Source organism: Triturus cristatus, chromosome 12 (assembly GCF_964204655.1).
Source record: "Triturus cristatus chromosome 12, aTriCri1.1, whole genome shotgun sequence".
Lineage (NCBI taxonomy): Eukaryota > Metazoa > Chordata > Amphibia > Caudata > Salamandridae > Triturus > Triturus cristatus.
Window position 1 is genome coordinate 704,599,618 of NC_140595.1, and position 23,825 is coordinate 704,623,442.

Here is a 23,825-nt window from a genome sequence, read left to right on the forward strand (position 1 = left end):
TATGTGCATGTAGTGTTTTAACCATCGTCACACTTCTGCTTCAGGGCTATAATTTCTTAGTCAGTATTTATATAAAATGTGTTGGTATAGTAATAGAAAAGTATACATTTTAAAGTTATTAATATACGTTTATTTGTGATTATTTTTTTTCAGATACTGTTTTTCACCATTAAAATGGAGAAATCATGCTAGAAAAAAAAGAAAAAGAAAACAACAGAGAAAGAAGAGTTACTTGAAGAAAAATCAACCACAAGTATTGAATGAACAACATAATGTGGCTAAAAAGAAAAAATCTTCTGGTAAGATCACAAAGCAATTTATTAAATATGTTTGTAGGACCAGACAGAATGTACAGAATGCTGAAACCTCTGAGAATGCTTCAACTAGAAAAAATATTCAAAATAATAGGAAGAGCAAAAAAGCAAATGGACAGTCAAAGGAGATGAAGTATGGTAGAAGAAGGCAAAATCAGTATAAGGAAATACGCAAAAAAATATTTTACAAGAGAGTAGTACATAATTTCCTGAAAGATGTGAAGAAATATAAAAAGAGAGCTCTATTTTATAAAAAGAAGAAGCATATTGAAACCATTGTTGAAAAGGCTTTTGAAGTAAAAAGAAAACTATTTATTTTAGTATTAAACAGAATTCGATCACTAGATAAACCAATCCATTTCATGAAGGCCAAAAGTAGGAGGAAAAGAGTAATTAATATAACACATTTTTGTTATGTTTTTTTGGGAGAATGGAAACACAGTTCCAGTTCCGAGCCTTTCTTTAATGAAGAGAGTTATTTACAGAGCAATAATTTATTGCATGCAGTTGACACCAGTGGTCGAGGTTATGGGGTTAGAGATGGTTGTCCAATTGACAAAGAGAAAATGGTTGAAAGAAATGTAGAAGAAGTGATAGCTGATGAAGTTCTGGGGAGACGTCCTAAACACCCTGTGTACACTTGGGATTGCAGTAGTATTTGTAGTGTACGACAAGAATCTATTGCTAAATTATGTAGTTTTTTATGAGCACATAGTAAAAAAAGTGTTAAACAAAAGATTAAGGTGTTGCAAGGACTAGACCCTTGCAGAGTGAGAAAGAATACTGGTTTGCAAGGTCATTCTCTGGCTTGTCTTTCTAGGAAAGTTTGTCAAAGTGTTTTTCACCATTTCAGGATGTTGGCAGTACAACATTTTCAAATGCGGAAGTTAGTGAGAAGATTGTATTATGCAAAAAGTCCAGCACTAAAGTTTAATGAGTTGAACAGTGCTCTTTTGCGTGGGTCAGTATCAGATGTGAAGAAGGTTTATGATGATATTGAGTTTTGTTACTTTGGTCCTCAGCAAGAGAGTGCAGAAACTGACACATTAGTAGAACAAAATGTTGAAGACAATGTAGAACCCGTGATTACAAAAAATGTTGAAGATGAAATCACAAAGTTAAAGGTAATTTCAGGTGAAAGACCAAATGTTTCTTGTATTTGTTGTCGGCGAAGTCACTATAAAAATTAGACTAGGAGTGTCAATCTGTTTTTAGAAAGTGAAATAGAAAATAATGATAAGTGGAAGGAATTTGCAACTTATTTGTTGGTGGAGGATTGTTTTGATTTGGGATCTGAGCAGCATATTTGCAAATATTCTTATAACAAATTAGATGAGAATAAAATGCCTGCTAGAGCTATTCATAATAATATAGACTTGGTTGCTATTCCTCCAGAGCTGATAGATTTAAATACATATTAGTCTATTCTCATGCAATGTGTGCACCCGTTTCAGGCTATTGTTCGTATGGAGCATAAAACAGATAAATTACCTCCATCAGAGTTACAAAGAGGATTGAAAGGAAGAGCTGTGTATTTACCGTTAGATTTAAAGAAAAACATTGAAACTATTGGTGTAGACCATGCAGAAAATGAACCACTAGTCATTCTAGTTAATGGTGTTCCTACTAAGAATAAGAAAATCTGGCAAGAGTTAGTGGATGTTAGAAAAGTGCAAAAGGCATCATTGTATCTGATAAAATATAATGAGTACTAAATGTGTTTGTAGGAGAAGAAGAAATAGATTTAGCAGAAGATACTGAAACATTAAGTGGACAAATTGAAAAAGTGGACATGTCCAGATGTGAAGAAATCTATGAACATTACAGTGTACATCCACTCCATTCCAAATAGGTGATGGGAAATACGATTGAGTTGTTCCAAATGAAAAAAGCAAGAAGAAGTCCCATGAGTGTATAGGAAGAGAGCTTGGAAGCTCGTTGTTTCCCGCACTTGTTTCCAACAGGAAAAGGTGGACGATATGATGAACGTCCTGTGCAGATTCCTGCATCTGAATATCAGACAACAAGATTATATGCAGAAGATCCAAGATTTCGACAATGTATCCCTTATATGTTTCATCTTCAGTTTGAAAGTGTCTTGTCTGGACTTTCATATGCAGCAAATCACATTTTAAAACTGGAATGCATCTGCAAAATGTAACTGCAAAGGATTTTATGGATAAAGTGCATCAGAGAGATGATCATTTAGAATCTCAGTTGATTAATCTGATGGTATGTCAGCGTGGGACTAATCAATATTGGTGTCGTCGTCATGGAGAACTGAAATGTATGCTACGGAACTTAGGAACTCCTACATGGTTTGTTACACTAAGCTGTGCTGAGTATGCTTGGGATGATTTACTCCAATATAAAAAATATTGAATACAAGACACCTGGAGAATTGTGCTCTTTGGATCCTGTTAATGTATGCAGATATTTCAATCATAGATTTGAAGCTATGATGTCTTTCATCTGCAATAAAAAAAAATCCTCCTTTTGGAGAAGTTGTGGATTTCTTTTGGAGAAAAGAGTATCAAGCAAGAGGTGCTCCTCATATACATATGTTGTTATGGATCAAGGATGCCCCCAAATTTGGAACAGATTCAGATGATGCTGTTTTGTCTTTCATTGAAGATTATGCCACATGTGCTATACCCAATAGCAGAGAAGATAAAAACTTAAAACAACTAGTCTTACGATTCCAAAGCCATAGGTGTGGAAAATACTGTTGACGAAATTACAAGTCAAAGGATAAGTTCTATACCAAATGTCGTTTTGGATTTCTACGTCCTGTATTATCCATAGGAAAAGTGAACAGTTTTATGTCAGCTATGCGACATACCTTCACAAGAAAGTCTCCGAAAAATACCTACAACTTAAGAAGAAGCAAAGAGTTAAAATACATAAATGACTACAATCCAGTTATTTTATCCATGTGGAACGCTAACATGGATATTCAGTATGTTGCAGACAATTCCATTGCTGTTGCTCGATATGTAAGGTCCTATATTACTAAATCAGAAAAGACAGAATTGAAAGAAATGTGGGAAGAGATTTCTCACGAGAAGACTCTAAGTAGGAAATTATACAGTTTCAGTTTGAAGATGTTATCGCATCGTGAAATTGGAGCATATGAATTCTCAGATCGGTTATCATCTGCAAGTCTATACTCCAAAAGTAGAAGAATTATTTGGGTGAGTCTAGGTCTTGCAGCAATGTAAAATCGGGTACTGAAATCTGTTTACGAAATTGAATATTTAGCAGAAAAAGAACCAGAAAATACAGATATTTTGAAAACGAATATGTTGGACACATATTACCCAACCAGAAGTCATCATCTTGAGAACATGTATCTCTATGAAGTGCTGCAAAACTATACTTTTAAACGGAATACTACAGAGAACATCAATGATGGAAAATATGCAGTGATTGGTTCTGAAGGATGTTTGGTGAAACAAAGGAAAGGAAATGTAATTAATCACAGGAAACTGAGTTGCAACACTGCTGATAAAAGGGAATTTTACTATTTAGCCCTTTTACAGATGTTCAAACCTTGGCGTTCAGAACTGGAATTACTTGGAGATTTTCAGAGCTATGAAGATTCCTTTAATGCTTGTAAAGATAGTATACAATGCAGTGCTTTTGGAAATTATGTGAAAATGTTGAATGATGAAATTGATCAAGAAGCTACAATTGCAGCTGAGATTGCTAGATACAGTTCTCAAGACAGTCAAAGTTCTGCTGCACTGAGTCAAGATCCAGTAGGACAACCAATTGTTGAAAATGAAGCAGCAATTGCCATGAATGAGGTGGAAACAGCAATGTATCAAGCTCAAGAAGATGTAATACAGTTAGGAAACTTGGAAGAACAACTAAATGTTGAACAGAAACAAATAAATCAACAAGTGGAAGAGCAGATTGACCATGGATTACTTCATGAAAAGAAAGGGTGCTCATGTACATCATTTCAACCTATCCGAATGTATGTGAGTGGTCAAGCTGGAACAGGAAAATGTTTCTTAATGAAAGTAATTACAAGTTATCTGCAGAGAACAACTGAGTCACATTTGTCTTGGGTTGTCACTGCTCCAACTGGGTTGGCAGCAAATAACATTAAAGGAATTACTTTACATCATTTACTAATGCTAAAAGTAGACAATGAGAACACATTGGAATACCACAAGCTATCTGGAGAAGCTTTTTGTGAAGTTTCAAGAGTCCTGAAGAAAATGAAACTTCTCATTATTGATGAGGTAAGCATGGTCTCAAAAACTTGATGCTCGCCTTTGTGCATTTAAGAATGCAGCAAATTCTTGTTGGCATGGAAAGTAAAAACTGATCAGGTTCGTAACAACATTAACCAGATCATTGTCAATAACGTCCCTCTTTCTTCTGATGCAGACATTAGAGCTGCTTTTAGAGACTATTATCAAGGCATATACTGCGAAGATAAGATATTGGATACAGTCATGGTCAATGATTGGCTTGGAAAAATAGATCTACCAAAACTTTCCGTTGACCAGTCAGCATTACTGGATAGTAAAATCTCGGAAGGGGAGGTAAGGAAAGCCATTCAGGATGCCAAGAAAGGCAAGGCGTCAGGGCCTGATGGGCTGCCTGCTGAAATATATAAAACTTTGGAGCAGGAACTTGTCCTTTTTTTGGTTGCATTGTTTAATCAGATCCTGTTGGATGGAGTAAGACCACCTGTGTCATGGGATAACGCATCCATAACGGTTATTTTGAAACCAGGGAAGTCTCCAACAGCCTGTGGTTCTTACAGACCGATCTCTATTTTGAATGGAGACTATAAGATCTTTGCCTCCATTCTTGCAAAGAGATTGGCCTTGGTCGCTCCTTCCATTTTACATACTGACCAGAAGGGTTTTATTACGGGGCGACATTGACTTTTGATCTGATCGGATCAATAGACATGGCATGCTTAAAATCTTTGCCCTTGGCGGTTCTAACGCTGGACGCCACCAAGGCCTTCGACAGAGTTAATTGGTTGTATCTGTCGGATGCCTTGGCAAAGTTTGGTGTGGGGGATAGATTTTGTCAGGTGATTGGTCTTCTCTATCAGAACCCTAGGGCTTGCGTTCTGGTAAATGGTATACTTTCCAACTCATTTGATATCTCAAGGGGTACTAGACAGGGCTGCCCTCTCTCCCCGCTCCTGTTCGACTTGTATGCTGAACCTTTTGCTCAGATTTTGAGGGATAGTGTTAACATCAAGGCATTTGCGTACAGGGGCTGGGAAAGAAAGGTTGCCCTGTATGCGGACGATATTCTTATATTTACCTCTGACCCGCAAGAGGCCTTCCCAGTAATAATTTAATTGGCCTCAGAGTTTGGGATGGTCTCTGGATATGAAATTAATACTCTGAAAACTGAAATGATGACCTGGAATATTGACCATAGTATCTTTAACTCTGAAATTAGGCCGGCAAGTCGGATGAGATATTTAGGTTTGGATATAGTAAATGATCTTGACCAGATTACTATTGTTAATTTTGCAAAAGTTGCAAAGGAATGTCGTAAGTTGCTCCAGACTTGGGCACATCTCCCACTCACCTTACTGGGTAGGGTCAGCCTTGTTAAAATGTCCATCTTACAGAAAGTTTCTTTTTTGTTTAATATGATACCCTTATACTTTGATCCCGCTTCCATCAGGAAATTGCAGTCTGACATTAGTACTTTTATTTGGAAAAAACATCTTCCAAGAATTTCCTGGAAAAAAATCAGGAGGCGTAGGGAAAAAGGAGGGCTTGCTGCTCCCGATCTCCAGGCGTACGCCTGGGCTTTCCAGCTATCACATGCCAGGATCTTATTAAAAAACCCACCAGGGTATGGAGTGTGGTCCCTTTATTCAATGTTATTGGACGTAGAAGGGGTAAGTCAGTCAGGGTTTCTTTTTAAATTTGGTAACCCTAAGTTTTTCAAAAAAAGTTAAATTGAACATTTTAAGGGGTATGGCCAGAATATGGGCATAGATGTCTAAATCTATTAAAGTGGGGTACTATGGAAGCAGGACACCATTGTGGGACCTTCCTGATGGTCCAGCCTGGTTAGGGGATGCATTAGCGATACCTATGAGAGAGGCTGGCTTGGAGGAGTGGGGCAACCTATTCGTTGACGGGGAGTTGTTACCCTGGGAGTATCTTTGTGTTAAAATTGGTCCAAATTTCTCCAGGCTTAAGTATTTCCAAATATCAAGCTGGTCTCGTGCATACTCTGTTCAAGCTCCACGCTGTGTTAAATTTCCCTTGGGCACATATAGTCACCTCATAACGCTTTTGGTAGATAAGCCGCCAGCCAAGAAGGAAACTTCACTGTGGTACAATTTAATTTTGGAGGAATCGGATGAAACATTTTCATTGCCAGAGGAACTTTGGTCTCTCCACGTCACCAATTCCGATTTACAACATCTTTGGAATTCGTCTTGTAGGATGATGTGGGATATTGTCAAACCTGCATGGTTACGCAGGAACCATCTTTTTACCATCGAGCTTACTACTCACCCCTTCGTCTCTCTAAATTTTCCGAGGGGAGTAGTGTGGCTTGTGCGAAATGTGGTTTGGTGGCTGCTTCTGATATCCACGTGTTTTTTGAGTGCCCGCAGTTGTCTTTATTCTGGGAAGCCATTAGCAAAACTCTTTCACTTTCGGTTGGAGTTGACATTACCCTGGATTTAACATCAGTAATTTTTGGTTGTTATCAAGGGGTCCCCTCCTCGGCTATAAAGCTTATTTTTTATGCCATCCTGCTAGCAAGGAGGGAGATATGCAGGAAGTGGAAGGATTCTTTATCCCCTTCTATTAATGACTGGTATGCTATTACCCTCCTGATCTCTAAATTGGACCTGGCTAGATCTGGTAATCCAGATACAAGATCTTTCTGGTATCTCCTGAATTGGGTTCATTGAGCATCTGGTTTTTTTTTTTTTTTTCTTCCCCAGGTCCAATGATTAAGCCATTAACCCCATTCTTGGGGTTACCTGTTTCATGCTGCTAAGTTTAGTACCTTGGCTGGATTTTAGCTACTGCCTGTCCGGTTATAAATTAGTGATCATGGCTGGCTGAAAACATTGTTGCTGTGGGGTTAGGTTTTCCATCACACTACTGCCCCAACCAGTTTTTAGTAACTGAGGCAGCACAATGTGTGTAAACCTGCAAGATTGCATATAGGAACTTGAGTGGCAGATGAGGACAAAAAAAAAAAAAAAAGAATGCAGCAAATTCTTAAAACAGAGTATGACGTTTTATTTGGAGGAAAACACGTCATAGTTTTTGGAGATCTACTGCAACTGACTCCGGTAAAAGGACAACTGGTATTTAAAACACTTGCACATGAAGATACCAGAAAGTCTCTCGGTAGTGTTGGTAACGTGAACATTTGGAAATATTTTGAATACAAAGAACTGACAAAAAATATGCGACAGGCAAATGATGCTGAATATGGAAGTATTCTTCAAGATATAAGAATTGGACTTCTGAAAGAACATGGCAAACAAGCTTTGCAGAGTTGACTACTTTCCAATTTGTTTCCAAATGAAAATGTAGTTCCTGAGAAAGTGTACATGAAAGTTGCAGAAAATAAATCCGTGATCTGCTTAATGCCAACACTGCGCGAGTGTTCTATATTCAACGAAGAACTATTGAAACTGGAAAATGAAGAAATTATACAAATGGAAGCCATCGATAAAATAGAGCATGAAGGAATCACTATTATTTTGACGGGAAAATTGAAAACAAAACTAGATTCTTTAGAAAAAACGGCTGGTTTAGAAAAGACTCTATATGCATGTGTAAACTGTTGGGTAATTTTAAGGCGTAATTTGGATGTAGAAAAAGGTTTAGTTAATGGAGCAATGGGTAAAGTGTTGGATTTAGTTAATTTTCAGAAAAAAGAAGGAATTGAATTAATTTTTTTTTAATTTGATCAGATTGAAGAAGTTAAAGAAATTGGTCGTTGTTCAGTTCGTTTTTTGCTTGTTAAAGATGTATATGTTCGTAGGAAACAATTTCCATTTTCTCTGGCATACGCAGTGACTATTCATAAATCTCAAGGATTAAGTGTAGACAGTGCATTGGTGAACATTGGATATACTGTGTTTAACCCCTTCAGCGCGGCGCGGATTACCGCGCCATGCTGAAGGTCCAGTGCGCGGGCGGGGCCATGACGGAGCGGTTCCATCATGCGCACAGCGCAACCGACGCGCATGATGGAACCGCTCCGTCATGCGCATCAAAGGGGTTAAAGAGGGTATGGCATATGTTGCTTTGTCGCGAGTCAGAACATTATCTGGTTTGTTTTTTATTGATTGTGATGACACAAAGGTTACTGCAGATGTAAACTGTGTAAAAGTCTATAATAGGTTAAGAAGGGCGATGCTCCCAATTTAGGTCAATATCCTGTATTTGAAAAGCATGTGGTTGGTCGAAAAAGGTTTGAGAATATCTGTACTGAAGGTGTAGAGAAGGGAAAAGAACAAGATGATGTTGTGATAGCAAGTAAAAAGAAAAAGGACACTATTGAAGATATTGTTGGTTATCAGTTTGAAAATAGTTCAGGTGTCAACTGCTATGCTAATGTAGTGGTCAATGTTGTTTTTTATCTTGAAGGTTTGCTAGCACAAATTATGCAGAATCGGGAAAAAAGATTTTGTTCCTTGTTGCATTCTGTTTATGAAAAATTGACCACAGATACAAGTAAAATACAAACTGTTTCAGATGGTCGTAATCTTTTGGATGTGTGTTCTGGTTCTACACAATTTAAGCAAAATATCCAACAAGATGCTCAGCAATTTTTAATGTATATGCTTACCATTTTTGAAAATGAAGGTGTAGAAATAGAAAATATTTTTGTTACAAATGGGAACATCATTGTGAAATTTGCATGTATACATCTAGCACTAATAAGGACACTGAAAGATTTCTATATTTAACATTACTGAACTGTAAATCAGTGTCTTTCAATAAATTAGTTAAAGGTGCAAATCAAAACATGGAGTGCAGCCAATGCAAACCAGAAATGTTATCCACATTATTTAAAAAAAAATATGGACAATATATAATTTTAATGATGCAACGCTGTACAGCTGATGGAGGAATATTGAATACTTTAATAAAGAAATCTGTAGCAACACAACTATCAATATCAGGAAGGAATTTTGTAGCAATTGCAATAATTTTCCATGATGGTCCTTCAACAACATCTGGACATTACACTGCCTATCTAAAATGTGACAAAGGCTGGACACTTTGTAATGATGCCCAGTTGGTTTTCAAACAACGTTTGCCTAGTGAATTACCAAATTCCTACCTAATATTTTTAAAGCCAAAGTTTTAGGAAGATAATTCACTCTCTGAGGAATGTATTATTATAATTTAATAGGATTACCATTGGACAATTTACATAAAAAGGAGTGCAAAAATACCATTTGGCCTCAAGGAAAGGTATATGTTTGAATTATGGACTTTTTCGTGCTTATTGACTCGGTGAATATTTTAAAGTGACAACATTTACAGTTTTTATAAGTTAAAGTTATAAAATGTTGTTAGCCATAAGCATTTCATATATGTGTGATTTGTATTTTCTGGTATTTTACTGAGAGTAGCATGTTGTTTTTTTTTAAACAATCTTTTTGATTGTTTTTTTTTGTCCGCTGTTATGTGATGAGTATGATTGAAATCACTATTTCTGGTGAAATTCAATATATTCTGAGAACAGCAAAAAAGGCAAATAAATTACTTTGTTTAAATTATGCTGTGTTCTAAAAATGTATTATTACATGTTATAACTATTTTTTCTTTTCTTTCACAGATCCTAATTCTAAAATAAACAATTTAACCCAATTTACATTAAAAAAAACAGCTGAAAAAAATGTGTACCATTTTTTATTTCTATTACTGTGAAGGTAAGTTTAACTAAGTATTAATATGTACAATGGGCAGATCTGCAAGAAGCTACAAAGTTTGAATACATTTTTCCAAACACCCTGTTTATACCTATGTAGTTTTTGAATCTCCCTTCATAGGATATCATGTGACCTGCAAAAAACCAGATTTGAGTGGTTCATAATATTTTCCATTGTATCTATTGAAGGACCGCAATCATTTCAATCATTCTTCTTTGAGCATCTTTGTAGACAAAACTCTGTGCTTACCTTCTATCATTCACAAGCAATTTTCCAAATAGAAATATGTCACTTTTTGTAACATAGTTATAGACACTCTTTCATATTGACAAAGAGAGGAAAAGGCACTCCGTGTACCTTTTCTTCTCCATGTAAATACAACCTCATCATACACACCACTTTGCGTTGAAAGGGCGTTCTATAAGTGTTGTTGTGCGTGATTGCACTGAATACACATCTCCAGATTTATCAGAACTCATAAATCTCGACATGTGTGTGAATGCTGCACCATTCTCCAATTGCTGTAGGAAAGCACAACAAGGAGAATTGTTTTCATTTCTCCTCATTTTTTAACCTTCAATGCATGCTAAAATGTTCAGCATACATTGAAGGAGAAAAATTTGTTTTCTGATTGTTTTTGTGCAGGAAGGTGTGTCTTCCTGCACAAAAACAAACACCACATGACACAGATATCCTTGCACCATGGTGCAAGGGTGCCTGTGTCACCATGTGGCTGCTGTTTAGGCAGCCGCGCAGAGAGAAGCATAGATTTGCAACATATTTATGTACATATGTTGCATCTCTGTGCTTCGGAAGTACTACAGCACACTGCAGTTAAAGAGGTTACTGTGTGATGCTGCAGCACTTCCTCATAGTTCTGCACTTATACATTCACCATACGCTACTAATGCATTTGTTCAGTCAATTACGTACTACACATACATTCATCTAAACTTTCACACACTAACAAACAATTATGGCTCTTTTTTTAAACCAGGAAAGTTAGTTCTTAGAAGAACTTTTTTTTTCTTCTTTTTTCTTCTATATTTTTTCTTCGTTTTGTGAACATTTTTTTTTCTCTTGAAAAAAAAGGAAAAACCAAAACTGGAGGAACAAAACAATGAACTTCAGGGACAAAAAAAAAACCTAGCAATGATGGTTCTCTTGCATTCGACAGATAAGGTCAATTGACTGCTCTCCATAGCATAGTACAGCGTTGCATCTTATGCAGAGCACTTTTAGGGTTGCAAACTGTGGACGGATGTCCAAGTTTTGCACAGATGGATCCACCCTTGAAGTACTCGGCTGCGATGCATTTGATGGAGCTGGAAGTACTCACATTCTTCGGCATTCCTCTCGAGCAAGGTTCACCGGATGGAGGATCCTCAGATGCTTCATCATACTGGCTGTACCGCAGAAATATTTTCTGTTGGGATCCCCATGGGAGAGCACTCGCTGACAGATCTTACAGGTCACTAAGGTGGCATTAGTTTTGGTTTGCCCCTCAGAAAAGTGAAACATTTCCACACCACAGATGAGTATCTTTGTGGGCGTGGTGATTTTTCCAGAAATGCATCCTCAGATGAATGAGCTGATACTGGAGATGCCTGCTGCCCTGAAGCCATTGTTTTGAAAAAAAAAGTTTGAACTAAGTTTAAACTTAGCCAAAAAAAGTTCTTCTCTGCAGAGAGATGCTCCTCCAAAGAAGGTCAAAGAAGAATGATTGAAATGGGTGGGGTCTTTCAATAGTTAGAATAGGAAGTGTAATGAGCCAATCAAATCTCTTTTTTTCAGGTCACATGGGATCCGCGCACCGTGCGCATACGCAGCACGCACCGAGCGCGAATCCGCAAAATTGCATCTAAAAGGAATATAGGATTAGAAGTTAAAATATATTAATTATATTAGTAGTTTAGATTATGTCTTCAATTAATATTCACATGAAATACATATATATATATGTTTTTTGACATTTAAAATATTTTGCGGGATTCGCGCACCCACCACGTTAAACACGCATATGACGTATCGCGGAAGCGCGCAAGCGTCGCCTAATGTGCTTTGTACGTGTCGCGTACCGGTCACATAGCAATCGCGCACGAAAATACGTACCCAACGCATACCGTACACGGATCCTTTCGCGCAGGGATCGAGAAAGGTTCACATAGGGTGCGTGAATCCCCAAAAAAATTAACAAAAATAATAATAAAGTATTAAAAATATAGTTTGAAAATATTAAAAAAATATAAAAAATAGTTTTAAAAAATGTAAACTTTGTTTTAAAAAAACATTCAAAACAAATAATATTTTTTAATTTTTAAAAGAATTCATTGAAAAAAAAAGTTTAAAAAATGGTGAAAAAACAATATATAAAAAACATAATTAAAGGAATTGACACACTGAAATGTAAAATTTTTGAAATCCTATGAAAATCATTAAACATCATAGCTTTAGAGATAAGTTATAGATAGGAATTAGCATTTAATAAACCTGTGACATTCAATTAAAAAACCATAGATTTCAGGTATGTTATAGTTAGGAATTAGCATTTTAAAAAACCTTTGAAATTCACTGAAAAAACATAGGTTTCATGCACGTTATAGTTAGGAATTAGCATTTAAAAAACCTTAGAAATTCACTGAATTTTGAGATTTCCTATGGAAACACGGTCCTAACTATAACTACCTACTGGCGACTGCCAGTAGGTAATATATATATATATATATATATATATATATATATATATATATATATATATATATATATATATCCCAAAATTGAAAAGCAATCCAAGTGCGCTCTCAGGAGACAAACCACAGACACGGAAATGCAGTAGAGGGTTGTTTAATCCACAACGCGTTTCAGCTCGAAAGCCTTGATCACGTGGAAGATCGTGTAACACAAGGTAACTGATAAAGTTGTAATTCATGAACATGGACATAGGACTAAAGGTACAGCCCATAGACACAGTGATGGACTGTGGCAGACATATTGGAATATGCAATGCTGAATGGCATATGTCTGGGTTTACATCCAAGATTCCCATGAAGCTTGTTCAAATAAACAATGCAAGAAAAGTAAAGTAAACGGGTGTAAATATCTACATGCCACACATGAATACATCATTTGGAGTCACAGGCGCTACATGATAATGTAATGGTTACAAATGTGAGTGCTCAAAATAGAACGAGTTGTAGCGCTGTTTCAAGTAAATGCATAGTGCATGCAAACTGAATAGAGGTGCTAGTGCCTAACAGTTTACTCATAGGAAAACAAGTTGGATAAATAACCCAAGTGGGTTACTGTAGCGAAGTGCAGCAACGTGTGTATCAGGCAGAGTAATCAATGTGTGTGTGACACAAAATTAGGGTCAACTACCCAAGGATGTGGGTAAAGTACATGTGTCCCACGGACATCCAATAGTAATGAAAAACAAAACACGAAATACATCAGTTACCGTGCTCGAAAAAGTGAAGGAACGGAAGGAAGGGTAGGTGGCCCATGTGGGGTGAGTGCCAGTGAGAGGGCACCTTCCTTTCTTCCTGAAATGAAAGAAACAAAAGAAACAATGTTAAAATTGCCGCAGCAAATACTTGAAAAAGTACTTGTAAAAGTACATGGTACACAATCAAATGAGGAGAAGAAAGTCAACCTATGGTCCAATAGACATCATAAGGAGAAAGGGAGAAAGAGAGGGCAAGGTAACAGATCCACATATATTGAACATAATGTCACAAAATTGAAAACATGATTATTCCTTTAAATGAACAGACAGTTCCTCATGGTAGTTAAGGCCCCCTGGGTGTTTGGTTTGAAATTCAACTATGTATTTGGATTCGCGTTGCCTCAATTTAAGTACCCTGTTGCCTCCTCTGAAATTTATTGTGGTTTGTTCTAGAATGAAAAAAGTGAGGAGTTCGGGGTTGGAAAAATGTATGTCTTTAAAATGTCGGGCCACAGGATATTTCTCGTCTTTGTGGATTATGGCTCTGTAGTGCTCAAGGACGCGTTTTTTGGCAGGAAGGGTGGTGCTGCCAATGTACCATAACAGGCAGGGACACTCGATTACATAAATGACAAAAGTAGTGCTGCATGTTAAGAATTCTCTGATTTCTTTGGTAATGCCATTGTAATTGAGTTTGTTGCAGAACTTGCTGTTCTTACAGGCTTTACAATGGCCGCAAGGATAAAATCCCTCAAGGCCATGTTGCTGTCTGGTGGGATAAATGGTGATATCACTTCTCACTACCATGTCCCTGATACTCCTGCCTTTGCGGTAAGTGATACTGGGTCTGTTGGGTATGGTCTCACCAATGATATTGTCGCACTTGAGGATGTCCCAAAACATAGGTTTCATGCACGTTATAGTTAGGAATTAGCATTTAAAAAACCTTAGAAATTCACTGAATTTTGAGATTTCCTATGGAAACACGGTCCTAACTATAACTACCTACTGGCGACTGCCAGTAGGTAATATATATATATATATATATATATATATATATATATATATATATATATTACCTACTGGCGGTCGCCAGTAGGTAGTTATAGTTAGGACCACGTTTCCATAGGAAATCCGCAACATTCTATTTTGAATAACTTTGGCGCCGGTCGACGAATCCTCGCGAATTTTTCAAAATAGGTGGGGCGCTACGCTCCGCTCCTTCCCTGAAAGTCTCGGGGGGATTCGTCAAGCGGGGGCTGAGATAAAAGGGGGGTCCCAAAACGCGTTGTTCCCATGCATTTTTCCATAGGACCTTTAGACAGGGCTACAGCCCGAATGGCTGAACAGAATTACTAGAAATTTGGCAGAGAGGTAGTCCTCAGGTCAAGGAAGTGCCTTTTGTAGGTTTGGTGTAAATCTGTTCAGTAGATTCTGAGAAAATAGCCTTTAAATCAATATATATATCTGAGCCAGCTTACGGTGCGCTTATGGTACGCTTACCGTACGCGTACGGTGGCGTGCGCGAGCGCGATTCTGATTGGCTCTTAGATCTTAGTAAACATTCGAATCGGTCGAAACCAGGAAGCGGCGGCCGCCATTTCGTGTGTTTCACTCAGAAAAAAAAGAGTGATAACAAGAAAAGGGGGCAAGGAGGAGAGTTACAGACCCCCTAACATTTGTAAGGGGGTCAAAGAAGGACAGAAAAGTACAAAGAAAACATTTATTGATTTTAAAAAAAATCGCGGGGTACGCGTACGGTAAGCGTACGGTAAAAAATAAAAATAAAAAAAGAAATGAAATGCAGATTTAAGTGTTTAGATATTAGGGGGCTCTAAAAAGAGCCGTTGTGTTTATGAAGTGATTTTTTAGTGGTACCTACAAGTAAGTACCGATGCAGAGTCTAAGGTTCAAGAGGAAGACTCTGTTCCCTTCATCATTGAAGTGCACACCATCTCCTCTATAAATGTCTTGCATGTCGTAACCCAAGTTGTTGGGGTAAATGGAACCCATACCATAGTCACGGAGGAAAGCAGAAACAGATTTGTTGACGTGCTTTCTTGCTTTGTCAATCTGCGGACAGAAATGATTGGACCAGTTCCATTTTTGCCTTTGGCATATGTTAGAAAACACAAAGGCAGTTTTAGGGAAAAGTGAAAACAGTTGTGCAAAGGTGTCCTTCATAAGCATTTCCAGACCTACCCCAGTCAAAGTGCCTAGGTCATTGCCACCACAGTGCACTATTATGAGGTCAGGGTGTTGGATGTGCATGAAGGATTTCACCAATGGCATCAATTGGTGCCACTTTAACCCTCTCTGACCAATCCATTTAATGTCTACATTTGGCAAAGCAAGGTCTCTCACCATATCTGTTTTCTCTGCATACTTTTCACTCCAGAAGACATAGCTGTGCCCTACAATCCACACTGTGAACATCTTCAAAGGAGAACTGGATGCACTCAGGAGGTGTCTTTCAGTAGAATGGCAATATGAAAAGAAAGACAGTTTGGAAATGGAGGCATACATATTTTTTTCATAAAAAAAAGAACTGATTGGCTGTTTCATACCATTCTAGAATAAAAACTAGGCTGTATGTGTAAATTAATAGAAGCATGTTTTGTATTGGTACAGAAAAATGTGTTGCCAAAGAACAGTACTATGGATTTGCTGTTAGGTTTGAAAAGTCAAGCACTCTTGCTCTGTGGAATTGAAACATTGTTTGGTGAACTTCTGACCTAACTCCACATAGCAGTGTTCCATGAGCTGTTGCTATGGTAGCAGGCAGAAGTCAAGTTGGGGGAAGGGTACTAGGCAGAAGTCAAGTTGGGGGAAGGGTACTTTTGGAAAAGGGTTGGTTGTCAACCAATAGAAATGTGTGATTACATTTGAAAAAAAGGGGGAAGCACTGAGATTTGAAACTAACATGTATATGTGTGGAAAAAGAGAGGGAAAGTTTGCCATTATCTGGTTCTGCTGAGAGGAGAGAGGTGTAAAGAACAGAGATCCTGGCTCTGATAATCTGCTGTTTGAGTGCCACATTTCTTTCACAACTAACTAATTTTAAAGGTGAGTTTAGAGTTTGAGAGGGGATGTATATGGTAAATTAAGAAATGAATAATAGAAATGGGATTCCTTTTGTTGAAGTTGTGTTTATTATTTTCTGTTTTGGGAGAAATTTAAATGTGAGGAACATGTAAAATAATATGGACTATGTTTTCACGATAAATTAAGGTGTACTGGTATAAAAAAAGAATACTTTAAGGGTTTGAGGTTGGACTCAGTAATGCAAATACATACAGCATCACTAAGGCTGGTTGCCCTTGCTGGAGTATAGCCAGTCACCCAGGTTACAAATGGTGCTGGGCTGAAAAAGCAGTTTGGACATGTGCTTTTTTAAGAATCTGAAAAGTGGATTCATAATGTGTCAGTCTGTAAAAGTGATTATCACTTGCCAAAAAAAAGAGTAGTAAGTGTGCTTTCAAATTGGCAAAGAATTTTCGTTTTGTGACTAATGTGAAAACATGACTCTGTGTGCAAATAGGAATTACAGGCAGAGATTTATTGCGTATTGCTCTGGTGATTTCACAGTTGCATTAGATGGAAAGGGGGAGCCATTTTTTGGTGCAGAAGCAGACTCTTAGCACACACCCAGCTGCTTACCATGTGGAATCATGCACAGTATTCACAAGCGAGTGGGGTTTGAGGTTTCAGTCAGTAATGCAAATACATACAGCATCACTAAGGCTGGTTGCCCTTGCTGGAGTGTAGGCAGTCACCCAGGTTACAAATGGTGCTGGTCTGAAAAAGCAGTTTGGACATGTGCTTTTTTAAGAATCTGAAAAGTGGATTCATAATGTGTCAGTCTGTAAAAGTGATTATCACTTGCCAAAAAAAAGAGTAGTAAGTGTGCTTTCAAATTGGCAAAGAAATTTCGTTTTTTGACTAATGTGAAAACATGACTCTGTGTGCAAATAGGAATTACAGGCAGAGATTTATTGCGTATTGCTCTGGTGATTTCACAGTTGCATTAGATGGAAAGGGGGAGCCATTTTTTGGTGCAGAAGCAGACTCTTAGCACACACCCAGCTGCTTACCATGTGGAATCATGTACAGTATTCACAAGCGAGTGGGGTTTGAGGTTTCAGTCAGTAATGCAAATACATTCAGCATCACTAAGGCTGGTTGCCCTTGCTGGAGTGTAGGCAGTCACCCAGGTTACAAATGGTGCTGGTCTGAAAAAGCAGTTTGGACATGTGCTTTTTTAAGAATCTGAAAAGTGGATTCATAATGTGTCAGTCTGTAAAAGTGATTATCACTTGCCAAAAAAAAGAGTAGTAAGTGTGCTTTCAAATTGGCAAAGAAATTTTGTTTTGTGACTAATGTGAAAACATGACTCTGTGTGCAAATAGGAATTACAGGCAGAGATTTATTGCGTATTGCTCTGGTGATTTCACAGTTGCATTAGATGGAAAGGGGGAGCCATTTTTTGGTGCAGAAGCAGACTCTTAGCACACACCCAGCTGCTTACCATGTGGAATCATGCACAGTATTCACAAGCGAGTGGGGTTTGAGGTTTCAGTCAGTAATGCAAATACATTCAGCATCACTAAGGCTGGTTGCCCTTGCTGGAGTGTAGGCAGTCACCCAGGTTACAAATGGTGCTAGTCTGAAAAAGCAGTTTGGACATGTGCTTTTTAAAAAATCTGAAAAGTGGATTCATAATGTGTCAGTCTGTAAAAGTGATTATCACTTGCCAAAAAAAAGAGTAGTAAGTGTGCTTTCAAATTGGCAAAGAAATTTCGTTTTGTGACTAATGTGAAAACATGACTCTGTGTGCAAATAGGAATTACAGGCAGAGATGTATTGCGTATTGCTCTGGTGATTTCACAGTTGCATTAGATGGAAAGGGGGAGCCATTTTTTGGTGCAGAAGCAGACTCTTAGCACACACCCAGCTGCTTACCATGTGGAATCATGCACAGTATTCAGAAGCGAGTGGGGTTTGAGGTTTCAGTCAGTAATGCAAATACATTCAGCATCACTAAGGCTGGTTGCCCTTGCTGGAGTGTAGGCAGTCACCCAGGTTACAAATGGTGCTGGTCTGAAAAAGCAGTTTGGACATGTGCTTTTTAAAAAATCTGAAAAGTGGATTCATAATGTGTCAGTCTGTAAAAGTGATTATCACTTGCCAAAAAAAAGAGTAGTAAGTGTGCTTTCAAATTGGCAAAGAAATTTCGTTTTGTGATTAATGTGAAAACATGACTCTGTGTGCAAATAGGAATTACAGGCAGAGATTTATTGCGTATTGCTCTGGTGATTTCACAGTTGCATTAGATGGAAAGGGGGAGCCATTTTTTGGTGCAGAAGCAGACTCTTAGCACACACCCAGCTGCTTACCATGTGGAATCATGCACAGTATTCAGAAGCGAGTGGGGTTTGAGGTTTCAGTCAGTAATGCAAATACATTCAGCATCACTAAGGCTGGTTGCCCTTGCTGGAGTGTAGGCAGTCACCCAGGTTACAAATGGTGCTGGTCTGAAAAAGCAGTTTGGACATGTGCTTTTTAAAAAAACTGAAAAGTGGATTCATAATGTGTCAGTCTGTAAAAGTGATTATCACTTGCCAAAAAAAAGAGTAGTAAGTGTGCTTTCAAATTGGCAAAGAAATTTCGTTTTGTGACTAATGTGAAAACATGACTCTGTGTGCAAATAGGAATTACAGGCAGAGATTTATTGCGTATTGCTCTGGTGATTTCACAGTTGCATTAGATGGAAAGGGGGAGCCATTTTTTGGTGCAGAAGCAGACTCTTAGCACACACCCAGCTGCTTACCATGTGGAATCATGCACAGTATTCAGAAGCGAGTGGGGTTTGAGGTTTCAGTCAGTAATGCAAATACATTCAGCATCACTAAGGCTGGTTGCCCTTGCTGGAGTGTAGGCAGTCACCCAGGTTACAAATGGTGCTGGTCTGAAAAACCACTTTGGACATGTGCTTTTTTAAGAATCTGAAAAGTGGATTCATAATGTGTCAGTCTGTAAAAGTGATTATCACTTGCCAAAAAAAAGAGTAGTAAGTGTGCTTTCAAATTGGCAAAGAAATTTCGTTTTGTGACTAATGTGAAAACATGACTCTGTGTGCAAATAGGAATTACAGGCAGAGATTTATTGCGTATTGCTCTGGTGATTTCACAGTTGCATTAGATGGAAAGGGGGAGCCATTTTTTGGTGCAGAAGCAGACTCTTAGCACACACCCAGCTGCTTACCCTGTGGAATCATGCACAGTATTCACAAGCGAGTGGGGTTTGAGGTTTCAGTCAGTAATGCAAATACATTCAGCATCACTAAGGCTGGTTGCCCTTGCTGGAGTGTAGTCAGTCACCCAGGTTACACATGGTGCTGGTCTGAAAAAGCAGTTTGGACATGTGCTTTTTTAAGAATCTGAAAAGTGGATTCATAATGTGTCAGTCTGTAAAAGTGATTATCACTTGCCAAAAAAAAGAGTAGTAAGTGTGCTTTCAAATTGGCAAAGAAATTTCGTTTTGTGACTAATGTGAAAACATGACTCTGTGTGCAAATAGGAATTACAGGCAGAGATTTATTGCGTATTGCTCTGGTGATTTCACAGTTGCATTAGATGGAAAGGGGGAGCCATTTTTTGGTGCAGAAGCAGACTCTTAGCACACACCCAGCTGCTTACCTTGTGGAATCATGCACAGTATTCACAAGCGAGTGGGGTTTGAGGTTTCAGTCAGTAATGCAAATACATTCAGCATCACTAAGGCTGGTTGCCCTTGCTGGAGTGTAGGCAGTCACCCAGGTTACAAATGGTGCTGGTCTGAAAAAGCAGTTTGGACATGTCCTTTTTTAAGAATCTGAAAAGTGGATTCATAATGTGTCAGTCTGTAAAAGTGTTTATCACTTGCCAAAAAAAAGAGTAGTAAGTGTGCTTTCAAAATGGCAAAGAAATTTCGTTTTGTGACTAATGTGAAAACATGACTCTGTGTGCATATAGGAATTACAGGCAGAGATTTATTGCGTATTGCTCTGGTGATTTCACAGTTGCATTAGATGGAAAGGGGGAGCCATTTTTTGGTGCAGAAGCAGACTCTTAGCACACACCCAGCTGCTTACCCTGTGGAATCATGCACAGTATTCACAAGCAAGTGGGGTTTGAGGTTTCAGTCAGTAATGCAAATACATACAGCATCACTAAGGCTGGTTGCCCTTGCTGGAGTGTAGGCAGTCACCCAGGTTACACATGGTGCTGGTCTGAAAAAGCAGTTTTCTGCCTAATTTCAAAGCATGACTTTGTGTGCACACAGGAATTATTTTTAGAAATTTAATTTGTGAAGGTGTTATTGTGATTTTCATTTATAGGAAAGGGGTTTATAGTATTTTAAGATTTCTAAAGAACATAAAAAATGTAGTAATATATTTAAATAAAATAAAGGAATTTTTTTTTTATTTTTTTTCAGGTATTGCTGAAGAGCAGTGAACAAAATGTAAGATGCCTACAAAATCCAGAGTAAAGAAAGACCACAAAAAAACCTATATTTGAAGACAACTGGAGGACCTAAGTTAGTTGGAGATGCTCATGTTGGGAAAAAGAAAAAATCTTCTGGTAAGCAAACAAAAGATTTTTTAAAGAACAAAAAAAGGAAAAATGTACAAAATGTCTGTACTGGAAAAAATGTTTTCAATAGAAAAGGAGAGGAAAAAATTGAGCATTTAGTTAATGCAAATATACCTTCTGCAACTAAAAAGATACACTTAAACAGAAAAACAGCGTTTAAAGAGATACGTAGAAAAATGTTTCAGAGAAGAGTTATGTCCAATTTGATAAAGGATGTGAAGAAATATAAGCAAAAGGCTAAGTTTTATAAGAGAAAAAAAGAAATTGAAGCCATTGCAGCAAAGGCATTAGAATTAAAAAGGAAACTATTCATTTTAATTTTGAATAGGATGCGTACATTAGATAAAATGGTTAATGTACTGAAATCACAAAGCAAAAGGAAAAGAGTAGTGAACAGAACAAACTTTTGTAAAGTGTTTTTAGGAAAATGGATGCATAGTTCAAGTAGTGAACCTTTTTTTAATGAAGAGAGCTATTTTCAAATTGATAGTTTGCTGCATGCAGTTGACACCAGAGGTCGTGCTTACGAAGTGAAAAATGGTTGCATAATGGAGAAGGAGATAATGGTTCCAAGAGATGAGGTACAAGTGATGGCGGATGAGGCTATGGGGAGACGTCCTAAAGCCCCAGTGTACACTTGGAATTGTAGTAGTATTTGCACTGTGCGTCAGGAATCTATTGATAAATTTCGTGAGTTTCTAAGAGAATATAGTAAAAAAAGTGTAAAACAGAAGATTAAGGTGCTTCAAAGTCTGGATCCATGCAGAGTGAGAGAGAATACTGGTTTGCAGGGTCATTCTCTGGCTTGTCTATCTAGAAAAGTGTGTAATAGTGTTTTCCATCATTTTAGGATGCTGGCTGTTCATCATACTGAAATGAGAAAGTTTGTGAGACGGTTGTATTTTGCTAAAAGTCCAGCAATAAAGTTAGATGAATTGAATAGGGCTCTGTTCCGTGGAACGGTATCAGATGTAGAGAAGGTTGTTGATGAAATTCAGTTTTGTTACTTTGGTCCTGAACAAAACAGTGCAGAAAAGGACACAGTAAATGAGGAAGAAGTGGAAGAGAATGTAGAACCCTCTGTAAGTAAGACATTTAATGATCACATAACAAAATTTGCAATAATCTCTAATGAAAGACCAAATATTACTTGTATTTGTTGCCGCAGAACTCATTATAGAAAACAAACTAGGAATGTTGATCTCTACAGAAAAAGTGAAAATGAAGATAATTATAAGTGGAAGGATTTTGCCACATATATATTTCTTGAAAATTGTTTTGAATTGGGTGAAGATCAGCGTATTTGTAAATACTGTTACAACAAGTTAGAGGAAAATAGAATGCCGACCACTGTACATAATAATTTAGAATTGGATGCTATTCCTGCTGAACTTTCTGAATTAAATACATATGAGTCTATACTCATTCAATGTGTTCATCCGTTCCAGACCATAGTACGTATGGAGCCCAAAACTGGTAAATTACCTCCTTCAGATTTACTGAGAGGTTTAAAAGGTAGAGTGGTGTATTTGCCCTTGGATTTGAAAAGAAATATGGAAACTATTGATGCGGATACTTTGGAAACTGAACCATTAATTATTCTGGTTAATGGTGTACCTACAAAGAATAAGAAGATTTGGCAGGAGCTGGTAGATGTACGGAAAGTACAAAGAGCAAATTTGTATTTGAAAAGGAATAACAAATGGTATGAATCAATTTATATAGAAGAAGAAGAAGAAGAAGATTTACAAGAAGACACAGAAACACCAACTGGACAAATTGAAAAAGTGGACAAGTCAAAGGAAGAAGAAATTTATGAACATTTTAGCATACATCCTCTTCATTCAAAAGAAGTTATGGGAGACAATATTGATCTATTTCAGATGAAGAAAGCAAAAGGAACTCCCGTGAGTGTATGGGAGGAGAGCTTGGAAGCTCGATGTTTTCCCCAGCTGTTTCCTAAAGGAAAAGGAGGACGATACGATGAACGTCCGGAACAGATTCCAGCTTCTGAGTATCGGACTACAAGACTATATGCTGAAGATCCCAGATTTCGACAAAGTATTCCTTATTTGTTCCATCTTTTATTTGAAAGCGACTTGTCTGCATTGTCTTATGCAGTAAATCACATTTTAAAAAGTAGAGTACATTTACAAAATGTGTCTGCTAAGGATTTTATGGAGAAAGTGCAGCACCGAGATGATCATTTGGAATCACAACTGATCAATCTGATGGCTTGTCAGCGTGGGGCAAATGAATATTGGTACCGACGCCATGGTGAATTAAAATGCATGTTACGGAATTTAGGAACACCAACATGGTTCGTTACCCTAAGCTGTGCGGAGTACGCTTGGGATGATTTACTGGATTTTCTACGAGAGGCAAATTCAAACATTAAAAACATCGAATACAAGACAGCAGGAGAACTGTGCTCATTGGATCCGGTTAATGTTTGCAGATATTTCAATCATAGATTTGAGGCTATGATGTCGTTCATCTGCAATAAAAAAAAT